Here is a 12,799-nt window from a genome sequence, read left to right as displayed (position 1 = left end):
CCAAGTATTCATTTATTCACTCCTTCACAAGTCCCCTATTAAAATGAAAATACCACTGGGAACAGGACTCATATCTGAAGATTTTATCATGTAACAACTTTACTCGTAGTTAATACCTTAGTAAGGAATAGTTAAAACCAACAGAGATAAGTATAACGGGAAAGAGATGAAATTTAATTGCGATAAAATTTTGGATTCCAAAAAATTAATTGCAGGAGTGCAGCATGGGAGAGATTGGCCAGAAGACAGGTCATGGGAAATGGACCTGGGGGCCAGGGAATCGTTATAATATAAGCCAGCAGTGTGATCTGGCAGCCAAAAAAGTGAATGATATCATAGGTTGCTTTAATAGAAACCTGGGTTCTAGAATGAAGGAAGTATGAAAGGCAAAGGCTTCAGAAGAAAGACAAATCTGGAGTAAACAGCTAGCTAAGAAAATAATGTTAAAGAATGGGATCTGGATTCTTGGACCATGGCTTAAAATATAGGAATGATCAGCTCTTGGCCAGGTATGGCCCTATTAAGGGCTGGGAAAAAAATCTACACAGTCTTTCATAACCAATCAGAAGAGCTTTACAATGAAACAGATTGGGAGAGAAAATTGTCTATGTGTATAAATAAAAACAGGCAATTTAGAGAATAACTACCTGACTGAAAGAATAAAAGCAAGAGGGAGATGTAGAAATGTATAGGCTCTAAGAAGAAACACAGCAGTCTATGACTGAATACATCTATAGATAAATGTACCAAGTGTAGATAATAAATAGGGTACACTAGAGCTCCTAGTGAGCAGCTAGGTGGATAGAGAGCCTATCACTGGACTGAGGGATAGAGAACCAGGCCTGGAATCAGGAAGTTCAAATCTGACCTCAGGCACTTTTTACATGTGTGACCCTGGGCAACTCTCTTAACCCCGTTTGCCTAAGTTTCTCATCTGTCAAATGAGATGGAGAAGGAAATGGCAAACAACTCCATTATCTTCACCAAGAAAATCCCAAATGGGATCATGAAGAGTTGGACATGACTGGAAAATGACTCAACAAACAGATCTTAGTTCAAGGAAGCAAGCTTGACCATATAAATATTTGAAGCTTGATAGGATGGGGCCCATGGCAGAAATATAGCTCAAAATGAAGAGGATAGATAAAATGGATGGGGGAAGGCATAACATTGTATATTGAATGACATAAACATGTACAGAAATCTAAGAGACCACATTGGGGAAGTACAATGTAGAATATGTGTGTGAAATCAAAAGAGGCAGAAAAAAGGAAGCAAGATTATTATCAGGGTATATGACAACCCACCTGGAATTAAAGAAGAAATAGATAAACAATTATATCACAAGTTCAGCACAAAATCAATCTAGCAATTGGAGACTTCATTTTTCTGGACATTTCCTGGAACTCTGCCAAAGTACAGCACAATCATTTCTTGGCTTGCCTTACTGATAATTTTATCCTTCATAGAAAGGAACCAACAAAGGGACTTGATCTCTTGACCCTGTTTCTGACCAACAAGATGGAACTGGATGCTGAAGTAGAAATGATTAGAATCTTTGGAGGAAGTGACCACCATGTTTTAGAATCTGTGATAAAGATGGAGAGGAAAGCCAGGTATAATCTTGAGATGTATCCTAGACTTCTAGAGAATAGTTTTTAAAGGGATCACAGAAAGGAAAAGTTAGATCCTATGGCCTAAAATTCCATAGAGAAAGTTTATTCAGGAGGGAAAGAATGAAATTCTAAAGATACAAGTGCAAACAATTCCAGTTCCAAGGAAATAGGTTGTCATCTGAAGAAGCTGATGTAAATACACAGTGAACTTATCATCCAGTTTAAGAGTTAAAAGAAGTGTATAAAAGGTGGAAGCAAGGACAGATGACTGTGGGTTAGCACTAAAATGAGACACTGTCTGATAAGAAGATGGTGAAGAGTGCTAAAGTTGAGGATGAGCTGAGGCTGATGAGAAAAGCAAAAAATCAGACCTGTGATTATACTGGTACTGGGAATTCTCAGGGAGGAAACTCTTTCTACAAACGCAGCTCAGTGTCTGGTCTGCCATGAATCTTAGAAAGCTGCCTGGAATAATGAGACATTAATTTACTTTCCAGGGTCTCACAGCCAGTATGTGTTAGAAATGGGAGCTGAACTCAGGTTTTCCTAGTGCCAAGACCAGTTTTCTATCCATCACACCATACTGCCTCTGAAAGTCACATCAGGGGAATAAGAAGAATCAAAGAAGGGGAAAGGACTGCTGTTCAGTATGAATGGAAGAACATTAATGGAAGATGGAGAGAAAGTGGAGTTTTTTAACTCTTATTTTGCTTTCAGAGAATGATATTTTTTTGACCAGAAAGGATGGAGCAAAGCTGGCTGGCAAGGATTTGATACAGAACATAGGCAGTGCAATAGTAAAAGAGCTCTTTGCTGAGTTCCACTGACCAGACTGATAAACCATTTGTGAGGTACAGGAAAAACTGGTAGATGTGACACCTGAGCCAATCTTGGTGATCTAGAAATCCTGGAAGGATTATCTACAATAGAAAAAGTACTGTTTGGAGACAGTGCAGGTCCTCATTTTTCCTTCTCCTCCTCCCTCTCCAAAGGAAGAAAGTGGGGCCTGTATATGAACTATAGGTTAGTATGCTCTAGAAGTTTTCCTAAAGGAACAATTGGTAAATGTCTAAAAAAGGGAGCAGTGATCAAAAGGAGAGAGTTTGGCTTAAGGGTCATATAGGAGACCAGTCTCACTGACTTTTTTGAATATGGTTACAAGAGAGGTAGGGGTAGATCTGCAGAATATTTTAGGGGTAAGCAGGAGACCAAGTATGAAAGGAAATCAGGATGTTGACAGGACTTAAGATTATTTGGGACAGAGTTGTTTTTTAAGTTTTGAAGGTTTATAAAGTAGAAGAGGAATAGGTTTTTTCCTACTTGACCACAGAAGGCACAACTAAAATTATTAGGAAGAAATTGCAAGAACACTAACTTAGACTTGACACAAGGAAAAACTTCCACTTAATTAGATCTCTCTAAATGTGGAAGAGACTGCCTTGGGAAGAAGTAGGTGTCTCTCTTCAACAAAGGTGGATGACCACTTGTCGAATTAAGATGTTAATAAATTAAGGATTCTCTTCTAGGCAGAGGTTGGACCAGAAGGCCAACGAGTGCTCTCTGAATGATAAAATTCTGTGATTCTGCCAGTCCTACTATCTGATCCCCTGGTTAGACCTCATGAGGAGCATTGTCTTATGTTCTAGGTCTCACATTTTAGGAACAATGATAAGCAGGATTGGCAGGGAATGTTAAACCACATTACATAAAAATTAAATTGAAGGAATTTGGGAATATTTGTCCTGAGGAAGAAATTTAGGAAGGACATGACCACTCTCTTCAAATAGCTATAGGGCTGTTAAAAAGAGAAAAAATCATCACATATATCACTATTGGCTTTCACACTCCAGACTGCTAATACCTGTTCTAATGAGAGGTAGCATGCTGCAGTGGATAGAACAATGAACTCTGAGTCAGGAAGAAAGGAATTCGAGTTCCACCTCTGACACATTGGTTGTAGGAGCCTGGGCAAGTCATTTAACCACTTTAAGACCCAGTTTCCTCCTCTGTAAACTGGGTTCAATGATAGTGCCTGCCTCACAGGGTTGCTGTAAGGATCACATGAGTTAACATCATTTTGGCAGGAATTGCCAGAGGTTTAACTCTGCTGGCATAGGCTGTGAGAACTCACCATCACCTCCATATCTCCAGGAGGCTATAGAATAGGAAAACTGATGATGATAACAGTAGTAAAGATGACAACAACTTTCTCCTCTAAATTCAGCTTCCTCAAGATCAACTCCAACCCTCTATAAGATGCCTTGTCTGGTCCTCCCCAATACTAGTGCCTTCTTTCTGAGTTTACTTTCTATTTACTTTGCATCTATCTTAAGTGTACATAGTTGCTTGCACATTGTTCCCCCAGTAAGATGGGATTTCTTTGAGGGTTGGGCCCTTGTTTTTGTCTTCCACTGTATCCCTAGCGCTTATTTAGCACAGTACCTGTCCAATAGAGAGTGCTTATTAAATGCTTGTTGACTGATAGAAGCTGGTTCATGCTTCATCCCACCTAGCTATCCATCAGGACACCAAGACCTAGTCAGGGTGGCCACTACCGTTCACCTTTTCCACTAGGAAGAGTGATCTTCTGGGCCTGGATGTCCAGAGACCTTATCCACATCTACCTCAGAGGAATTAATACACTCAGTTTTGGGATAGGTCTTGGTATGGCATTGCCTGGATTGGAAGATGAACGAATCACTTTAGTGCTGGCCCCCAAACCCTTAGATCATACTTCATCCCATCCAGCCATCCAGCAGGACATCAGAGCCTAGCTAGCAAGAGGCATCTGGTTGTCCACCCTGCCTCTGCAGTCACACAATACTTTCCCCACCTTCTACTTTTCACTTTTGCCTAAGGCAAAAAAACAAATCATTATCACGATTGTCATTGGAAAGAGTGTGCCAATCTATTGTTCTGTACTATTCACTGGCATTATCTAGACCAGGGGTTCTTAATCTATTTTATATTTTGGGCTCCATTGGAAGTCTAGTGACACCTATGGACTCCTCTTAAATCACTGAAGGAAGTGCTAAGTTTCAGTTAGAGATTAATAAAATTTTTCCAAGCTTTTAGATCCCTGAAATCTATCTAATGAACTCCTTGATGGGGACGCTGTGAACTCCTGATCTAGACTAAAGCTCTTTTCCTGACCACCACTTCCTGATACATAGTAGTATCCCCTTAGCAGAATAGTGTATCCCCTTAGCTCCTTGGGGACAAGGACTGACTCCTTTTTGTCTGTTTCTTCAGTTCCTAGCATAGTGCAGGCACCTGACAGATACTTAACAAATGCTTCTTAGTTCATTGATTGAAGTAACTCTGAGTTTTTTGAAGTTTATCTCAAGGAGACACAAATTCTAGCAGATGCTCCTTCTTGAAAACTTTCAAGTCCAGGGCTAGTGATGGATTGTTGTTTGCCATCTGGGGACCAGCCTAATTAAGTGCATGTGGGGCTCTTTCCCATGGTATTATTTATTTTGGGGCCAAACTACCTCACAAAGCCACCAACAACTAAGGCAAGGAGTTAATGGGTTTATGCCATTAAGATGGGGAACCACATGGATGAACAAGACTTTTGAAGTAGTGAGGTAAGAATGTTTGGTTTTCAATGGTGATCTCACTTGTGGGAAGGGGTACTTCTGGTTTCTAAAATCCTCTCCCAATGCAGATCCTCATCTATAACTGATAGGGTCAGAGTCATCTGGAGCACTGAGAAGATGTGACTTGTTGCACTGCTAGCATGTCTTAAAGGCAGAACTTGAATCCAGTTCTTAACTCTGAAGCTGTGGTTCACAATGCAAAAGAGTTCACATTAATATAGCACTCAAGAATTATTGGATGCTTTCCCATGTAATATGTTATTTGATCCTTGTAGCAGATAAATAGTTTGATATAATAGGTAGAGTGCTGGACTTGGAGATAGGGAAGACCTGGGTTCAGATCTTGCCTCTGATACTTATTAGCTTTTTGACCTTCTTCAAGTCATTTAAATTGTCCAAACCTCAAATTCCTCATCTGTAAAATCATAGGGTTGGACTCTGAGGTCCCTTTCAGCTCTAAATCTATAATCTGGGATTATAATAAATATATAATATAATATAATATGCAAATATATATTTTATAAATGCAAATATATATTTTTACCTTAATTCTAGAAAAAGCATTGTCATCCCCATTTTATACATTAGCCAATGGAAGCACAGAAGGGTGAAGGATCTGCTCAAGGTCACAGAGTAGCTAGAAGGAGAATCATGACTTGAACCAAAGACTAATATGACAGAAAAAGAAAATGACAAATATTGGAGGTAATGTGGAGAAATTGGAACACTAATGCACTAATGGTGGAATTGTGAACTGATCCAACCATTTTGGAGAGCAATTTGGAACTATGTCCAATGGGTTAAAGAACTGTGCATATTTTTTTGACTCACCAACACCACTATCTATATCTCAGAGATCAAAGAAAAAAGAAAAGGACTCATGTGTACAAAAATATTTATAGCAGCTCTCTTTGTGGTGTCAAAGAACTGGAAATTGAGGGGATGCCCCTCAACTGGGGAATGGCAGAATAAGGTGCTGTATATGATGATAATGGAAAATTCTTGTGCTACAAGAAATAACAATCAGGATGTTTTCAGAAAAACCTAGGAAGACTTACTTGAACACGATGCAAAGTGAAGTGAGTAGAAACAGGGGAACATTGTACACAGTATCAGCAATACTTTATGATGATCAACTGTGAATGACTTAACTATTCTCACAATACAATGATCCAGGACAATTCTGAAGGACTTATGATGAAAAAGGCTGTCCACCTCCAGAGAAAACTGATGGAGTCTGAATGCCGATCAAAGAATATTTGAAAAACTTTATTTTTGTTTCTTTTTCTCTCAGGGGGTCTGTGTTTTCTTTTGCAACATGGCTAATATAGAAATGCACATGTATAATCTATATCAAATTGCTTGCCTTTTCAAGGAATGTAAAGCAGAGGGAGGGAGGGAGAAAGAGAATTGGATCCCAAAATTACAAAAAACAAATGCTAAATTGTTTTTACATGTAATTGAGAAAAAATTAAATCAAATTAAAGACTTAAACCCAGGTCTTCTGACTCTAAGTATTTGCCATGCTTTCTCCAGTACTCTATATAACCTTACTAAGGCATCACTGGCAATTTTTTTTCCAAAGTTTAATTTTAACTATCTGCTGACTCCAGTGTGTTAAGAGATATTTTGATCTCTCCCTAGGAAAAGCTTTTTTATTCATATAGGAACTCAGTTTACAGTAACCATTTCTTTTATTTATGTTTTTCAGACACTGGGCAGTTAACTAGATGGCTGCATCCATATCCCCCAAGAGAAATTCTGAATGCTGGTTTGCTCTCTGAAAAGTTTATATTTACGACTGTGCTTCCCCCACATTGAAAGTTTAAATGCTACCCTGTTTTAAAGCTGGGGAAAAAAAGCCCAAAACAATTCCCATTAACAGAGACCTGAATGGTATCCTATTATCTTTTAGACCCCTATTTAAGCAGCTCTGAAGCCCTAAGGTCAAGGTTTCATAAATTCATGTGGTGTTCAAAGTGGAAGGGGACTTAAATACCCCTAAGTCATACCTTTCATTTTACGGAAGGTGATTAAGACCCAAAGAGTGGAAAGTGATTTGTCCAAGGTCACATAGCTAGTAATCACAAAATTGATATTCCTGAATGACAGACAGGATTTCAGAAGATCTGACTTTCAAATACCATCTCTGGCCCCTTCCTAGTGGGTAACCCTGGGGACATCAATCACTTCTTGTCTGGGTCTCAGTTCCTTTACTTGTAAAATAGTGATGTTAATAGCGTCTACCTCACAAGGTTGTTGTGAGGATCAAATGAGAATAATAAATGCTTTTTTCTTTCCCACTCATTCATCCCCTTGTGCACTCTACCTCACAGAGGTGTTCTGACAGCTAAATAAGATAGTGGATGCAAAGTGCTTTATAAATGCAAGCTGTATTTTAAAAAAAATAAATGATTATTTTTCAGAAGATTAAAGCAGAAGCTGTAGGAATGTTTGCCAGGAATATCCTAGAGGGGTTCATGATTCACATAAAAGTTGTCCTCGATGACGTCTAAGTTCTTGATCAATTCTAGGATCACAGAGTTATAGCGTTGGAAGGGACCTTGTGTAGTGGATAGTTGAAACTTTACTTGAAATAAGAACCCTATATTAGATTTTAGAATTCTACTATTCTAAGATCAATCTGGGGCTATGGTGCTACTACTTTAATTGAAAGGAATTTTCTTTTCCAATAGCAGTAACCATTAAGAAACATTCACCTCTAATATTCTAAGGACAGCTCATTTGGAAAATTTTTAAAATTTTTACTCATTTCAAGGAAATTGAGGCAGGGAGGCTAAAGCCTTAGAAAGAGAAAAATAGATTTGAGGTCTGGGTTTTGTCAAACATATGCTTTACATGGTTTCTCTGAGGTTACTTGGTTATTCTATCTTCATAAAAAGGAACAAGTTCTCTCTCTCTCTCTCTCTCTCTCTCTCTCTCTCTCTCTGTTTCTCTCTCTCTCTCCGTGTCTCTCCTCTCTCTCTCTCTGTCTCTCTCCTCTCTCTCTCTCTGTCTCTGTCTCTCTCCTCTCTCTCTGTCTCTGTCTCTCTCCTCTCTCTCTGTCTCTCTCCTCTCTGTCTCTCTCTCTCTCTGTCTCCTGTCATATGAAATCTGTGCTCAGGTAAACAAAAGAATAATTGAATCACAGAATGACAGAGGTGGAAGGAATTTTAGAACAAAGAAGCTGAGCACTAAAAAAAAACTTTGGAATACAGAATGTCAGAGACAAAAGAAATTTTAGAACACAGAATGTTAGAGCTGGAAAGGACTTTAACATCAGAGCTGTTAGGGTCCTTAGAACATAGCATGTTGGAAGTGGGAGGGTGCTTAGAACAAAGAATGTGAGAACTGAAGGGGTCTATTGAACTTAGAATATTAAAACTGGACAGGTCCTTTAGGACATGGAATGGTACAACTGTAACTGACATGAATACTTAGAACCTTAGGGCTCGGCAAGACTGCAGAAATCCTCTGATTCAACATTTGTGTTTTGTTTTTTTTTTATAGGTAAGGAAAGTGAGGTTCAGAGAGGGAGAAAGTGATTTACTTGTCCAGTGAATTAATAACAAAGTTGGATTTAAAGCCCAGATCTCCTGATTCCCTGTTCAGGGATTTTTTTTTTCCTCCTAGTGTCTTCCTGCAGCCAGATGTGCCAAGATTACTCACCCATGCTCATCTCCATGAAAACTGAGTTTGACTGGAGAGGGTGTGACAGGGCAGGGCTCATTTCTCTCAGTCATTTCCTTAGGGCTTAGCATGATATGAAGGGGGTAGTGTGAAAATTAGAAACAAGGGGCATGGAATGAGACCCAGAGTAGGAGAATTTATGCCCTCTTTGTAGATTTGCTATGTATGAATAATTTTTGTGAACTAGGTCCACTAAAAATAGTTTTAATAAAAATGAATTCAAAATGTATCTCTTCAGCTAAGTCTTTTTTAATTTTACTGATTTGACTTTGATCCCTTTTCCTAGATGACTTTGCTTGTAGATCTGCTGTTTTATATCTATAAGCCCTGAGGTCATTTCATGTGTGTGTCTTGGTTTTTCCCAATAGTGGACATAATATCTTCTATTTCTAATGCAACTCCTCCATATTCCTAGTGTTTGTTTCAAGAATTGCAGATAGAAAGGAGTCAATACATATTTGCTGAATTAATAAACATGATCACAACAAAATCTAAATACAGTAACACTTATTAGGGACCCAACAGAGGGATAGGAAGGAAACAAACAAAAAAATCCTTTGCCCAGCTTAAGGTGATTTTACAATTCCTGTTCAATAAAGGTCCTAGACTGACTAGAACTTAGCCTGATGACTTTTATTTTGCACATGAATGAGCTCAGTGATCTGTTTTTCAAGCAGCAAATTTGAGAAAGGGGCTGAATGATAACAAGCTGTGAGAAATGACAGCTGGGCCTTGGTTTCCTCCTGTGTTAAAATAAAGAGGTTGGACCAGATGACTAGTTCTGACATTCTATGCCTATGAGTGTGGAACAGTGAATGGAAAGAACCTTGGATTTGGAGTCATAAGACCAAGATTTGATTTCTGGTCCTGACTCTCATTAGCTGGGTGTAAGAAGAAGGGAAAGAAAATAAATGTTAATTGAAAAAAAAATTTAAATTTAAAAAAAGCAAAAGATTATGGTGATTCTCAGTTTAAGAGAGCAGGAAAATGTGTTAAATTTCTGGAAGATTTTTGTCTTAAATGGTTAGCATTTTAAACAAAAAATAATGTTCAAAGGAAGATACAATTTTAGCTCTCTGGATACTACAACCAGTTTTTCCTAGAGGGTTCTGGAGTGGTATTACAGGTAGCCAGGAGGCATAAGGGTTCGAGTGTTGGACACAGAATCAGGAAGCCTGAATTCAAATATGACTCAGATGCTAATTAGTTGTATGACCCTGGGTAAGTCACTTAACTTCTCCCAGCCTTCATTTCCTCAAGTGTAAAATGAGGATAATAATAGCTCATACCTCATAGGGTTTGTAGTGTGAATCAAATGAAATAATATAAATAAGGCATTTTTGCAAACAAATTTTAGCTATTTTATTATTATTAATTATTATTATATAATGGAAAGATCACTGGACTAAGAGTAGAGGTAAAATCCCAGGTAACTCTTATTATTAACTTTAAGACTTGGGCATGCCATTTGCAGTTTTTGAGTCTTGGTTTCCAACCTCTGTAAAATGAAGATGATAATGTTTACATTGTCTGTTTCACAAAGTTGTCATGAGGAGGTATTTCATAAGACACAAAGTGCTACAGAAAAATGAATTATTATTATCATTAATCCCAGAAGTGGAACTCTCATACTATTTAATGGCTCCATAGTCAATTCCACCTGGGACGCTTTGATTCATTTTATTTCTTCATCTTTTTTTTCCCCTTTCATCTTCACTGTGATATTGATCATCAAGAACAGGTCATTTCAGATTTGGTTCATTTCCTTCTTTGATAGGATTACTTAACTAGGAGACAAGGGGAGTATTGTGGATAAAGTAAAATTGTCCAATGTTAGCAAAGCTGCTGATAAAGTATTTCATGTTATTCTTGGGCAGAAGATGGAGATAGATTAGATAATATATTTAGATAACTAGAATAGATAATACATTTAGTTGGATTCAGAGCTGACTGGACGATTGGATTCTTATGAATTTGTTGATATTTCAATGTCAGGTAGGAGGTCACTGGTGGAGTGCCTCAGTGATCTGTACCTGACTCTGGGCTGTTTCCCATTTTTTATCAGAGACTTGGATAAAGGCATGGATGCCATACTTCTCAAATTTTCAGCTGACAAATAGCCAGGTGGGAAAGCTAACCCAGTGGATTATGATTGGGATACAAAAGGATTTTTACAGGCTAGAGCACTGGGATGAAGACAATTCAATAGGGAAAAATGTAAATTCTTATGTGAAAAAAATCAATTTTCACTAGTAGATGATAGGGGAGATATGGTTGGACTACAGTTTTTCTGAAAAAAACAACACAAAAAACTGAAGGTTTTAGAGGACCACAAGTTCAGTACAAGTTAGTAGTGTGATAAGGCATCCAAAAAAGTTAATGCAAACTTGGGCTGCATTAAGAGAAGCATAATTTGTAGGAAATAGGGAGGTGATAATCCCATTGTCTTGTACCCTCATCCAACCTTGTCTGAATTGTATTCAGCTCTGGGTGCTATGGTTTTAAGAAGGACATTGATAATCTTTAAGTCATATATGACTACCAGGATGGTGAGGGTCTTGATTTCATATTACATGAGAATTGGTAGAATGAGCTGGGAATGTTTAGCCTGAGAAAGAGAAGCTTTGGTGGGGGCACAATAGCTGTCTTTAAATATTTGGGGAACTGACATGTTGAGGAAGAAAGATTAGCCTTGTTCTGTTTGATCCTAGATGGCAGAACAAGGAGCAAAGGGTGGAAGCTGAAAAGAGGTAAACTGAGGTTTGATGTCAGAAAAAATAACTCCTAATAATTAGAACTGTTTGAAAGTAGAATGGTCTGCTCAGAGAACTGGTGGGTTCCTTTTCTTTGGAAGGCTTTAAATAGAAGTTGGTCAACCATTTGCTGGGTATTTATGATGGAGAATAGGAGATTCCTTGCATGGATGGGCTGGACTTTGATGGTTGCTAATCTGTTTTATTACTCTCAAATTCTATAACTCTGTGATATCATGACATTATGGCTCTTCCTTTCTATCCCTCTGCCCCCGACCTCAGGGCTGATGTGCATTTCATAGCATATATCTGTGCTCATTTGGGTGCCCTGCTTGCTGGAGAAGGGATTGAGGCAGGAGTTGCTTATAGCCATGATGATAGTGACGATGATTAGATGCTGGAATGTGACATTTCAGGGAAGCTTCTGACAGGGAACAATTTTTATTTGCATAAGGCATGATCGTGTGTAAGTTCCTAATGCTTCCTGAGAGCCATACAGGAAGGGATGGATACCTGCTCTGAAAAAGCAATTACAGATCTTGAATATTCAACTGCTTCAGTGGAGGGTGACAGGAAATTTCCACTTGGTGATGAAGAAAAAAATGTTCACCGGTGGACAGAGCATGCATCCAAATATGGAACCTGGACACTTACATAATCACAGAATCTTAGAACCGAAGAATCAAAAAGTATTTGATTTATAGTCAGGATTGGAAATTTTTTTTATAGGAGTAATATACCTACCTCTACAAAATTTTTTTTACAGGAGGAATATGAGAAGGAGTATGGTGGAATCAAACAGACTGCTAGATCTAGAGTTGGGGAGACCTGACTTTGAAACTGTGTGTGATCATAGGCAAATCATTTAAAACCTTTGAGACTCACTTTCCTCATCTGTAAAGTGGGAATGGTAATTCCTATAGTCCCTATCTCATGGATTTGTTCTGAGCCTCAAATGCAATATATGTATAACATGTTATTATAAGTTATACTTACAATTCTTATGCTTGTTAAATGAATGAATACAATTTAGTCCTTATAGTAAATCCTCAATAAATCTCAATGTTTGGGGAATGGCAATATTCCAGTTAGAAAATGCTTTTGATTCAAAATCCTTCAAAAGGTCTGCCCACTCCTG

General features: G+C 38.2%; 1 protein-coding gene across 11 annotated transcripts in view; it reads right to left on the bottom strand.

The window, feature by feature from the left end:
* GRIA1 (glutamate ionotropic receptor AMPA type subunit 1) overlaps positions 1–12,799 on the bottom strand; it is a 345,686-nt gene that overhangs the window by 26,549 nt on the left and 306,338 nt on the right. For 2 of the 11 annotated variants that reach the window (XM_072630789.1, XM_072630788.1), the window contains exon 14: positions 1–12,799. This exon is cut by the window's left edge and continues 2,824 nt beyond it; it is cut by the window's right edge. The exons of the other annotated variants lie outside the window; for them this stretch is intronic. The gene's annotated coding sequence lies outside the window, so the exon portion shown is untranslated. 11 annotated transcript variants of the gene reach the window in all.

This window comes from Notamacropus eugenii, chromosome 1 (assembly GCF_028372415.1).
Source record: "Notamacropus eugenii isolate mMacEug1 chromosome 1, mMacEug1.pri_v2, whole genome shotgun sequence".
NCBI classification, from domain to species: Eukaryota; Metazoa; Chordata; class Mammalia; order Diprotodontia; family Macropodidae; genus Notamacropus; species Notamacropus eugenii.
The sequence above is the reverse complement of the archived record's forward strand: the minus strand, read 5'-3'. Positions and strand labels throughout refer to the sequence as shown.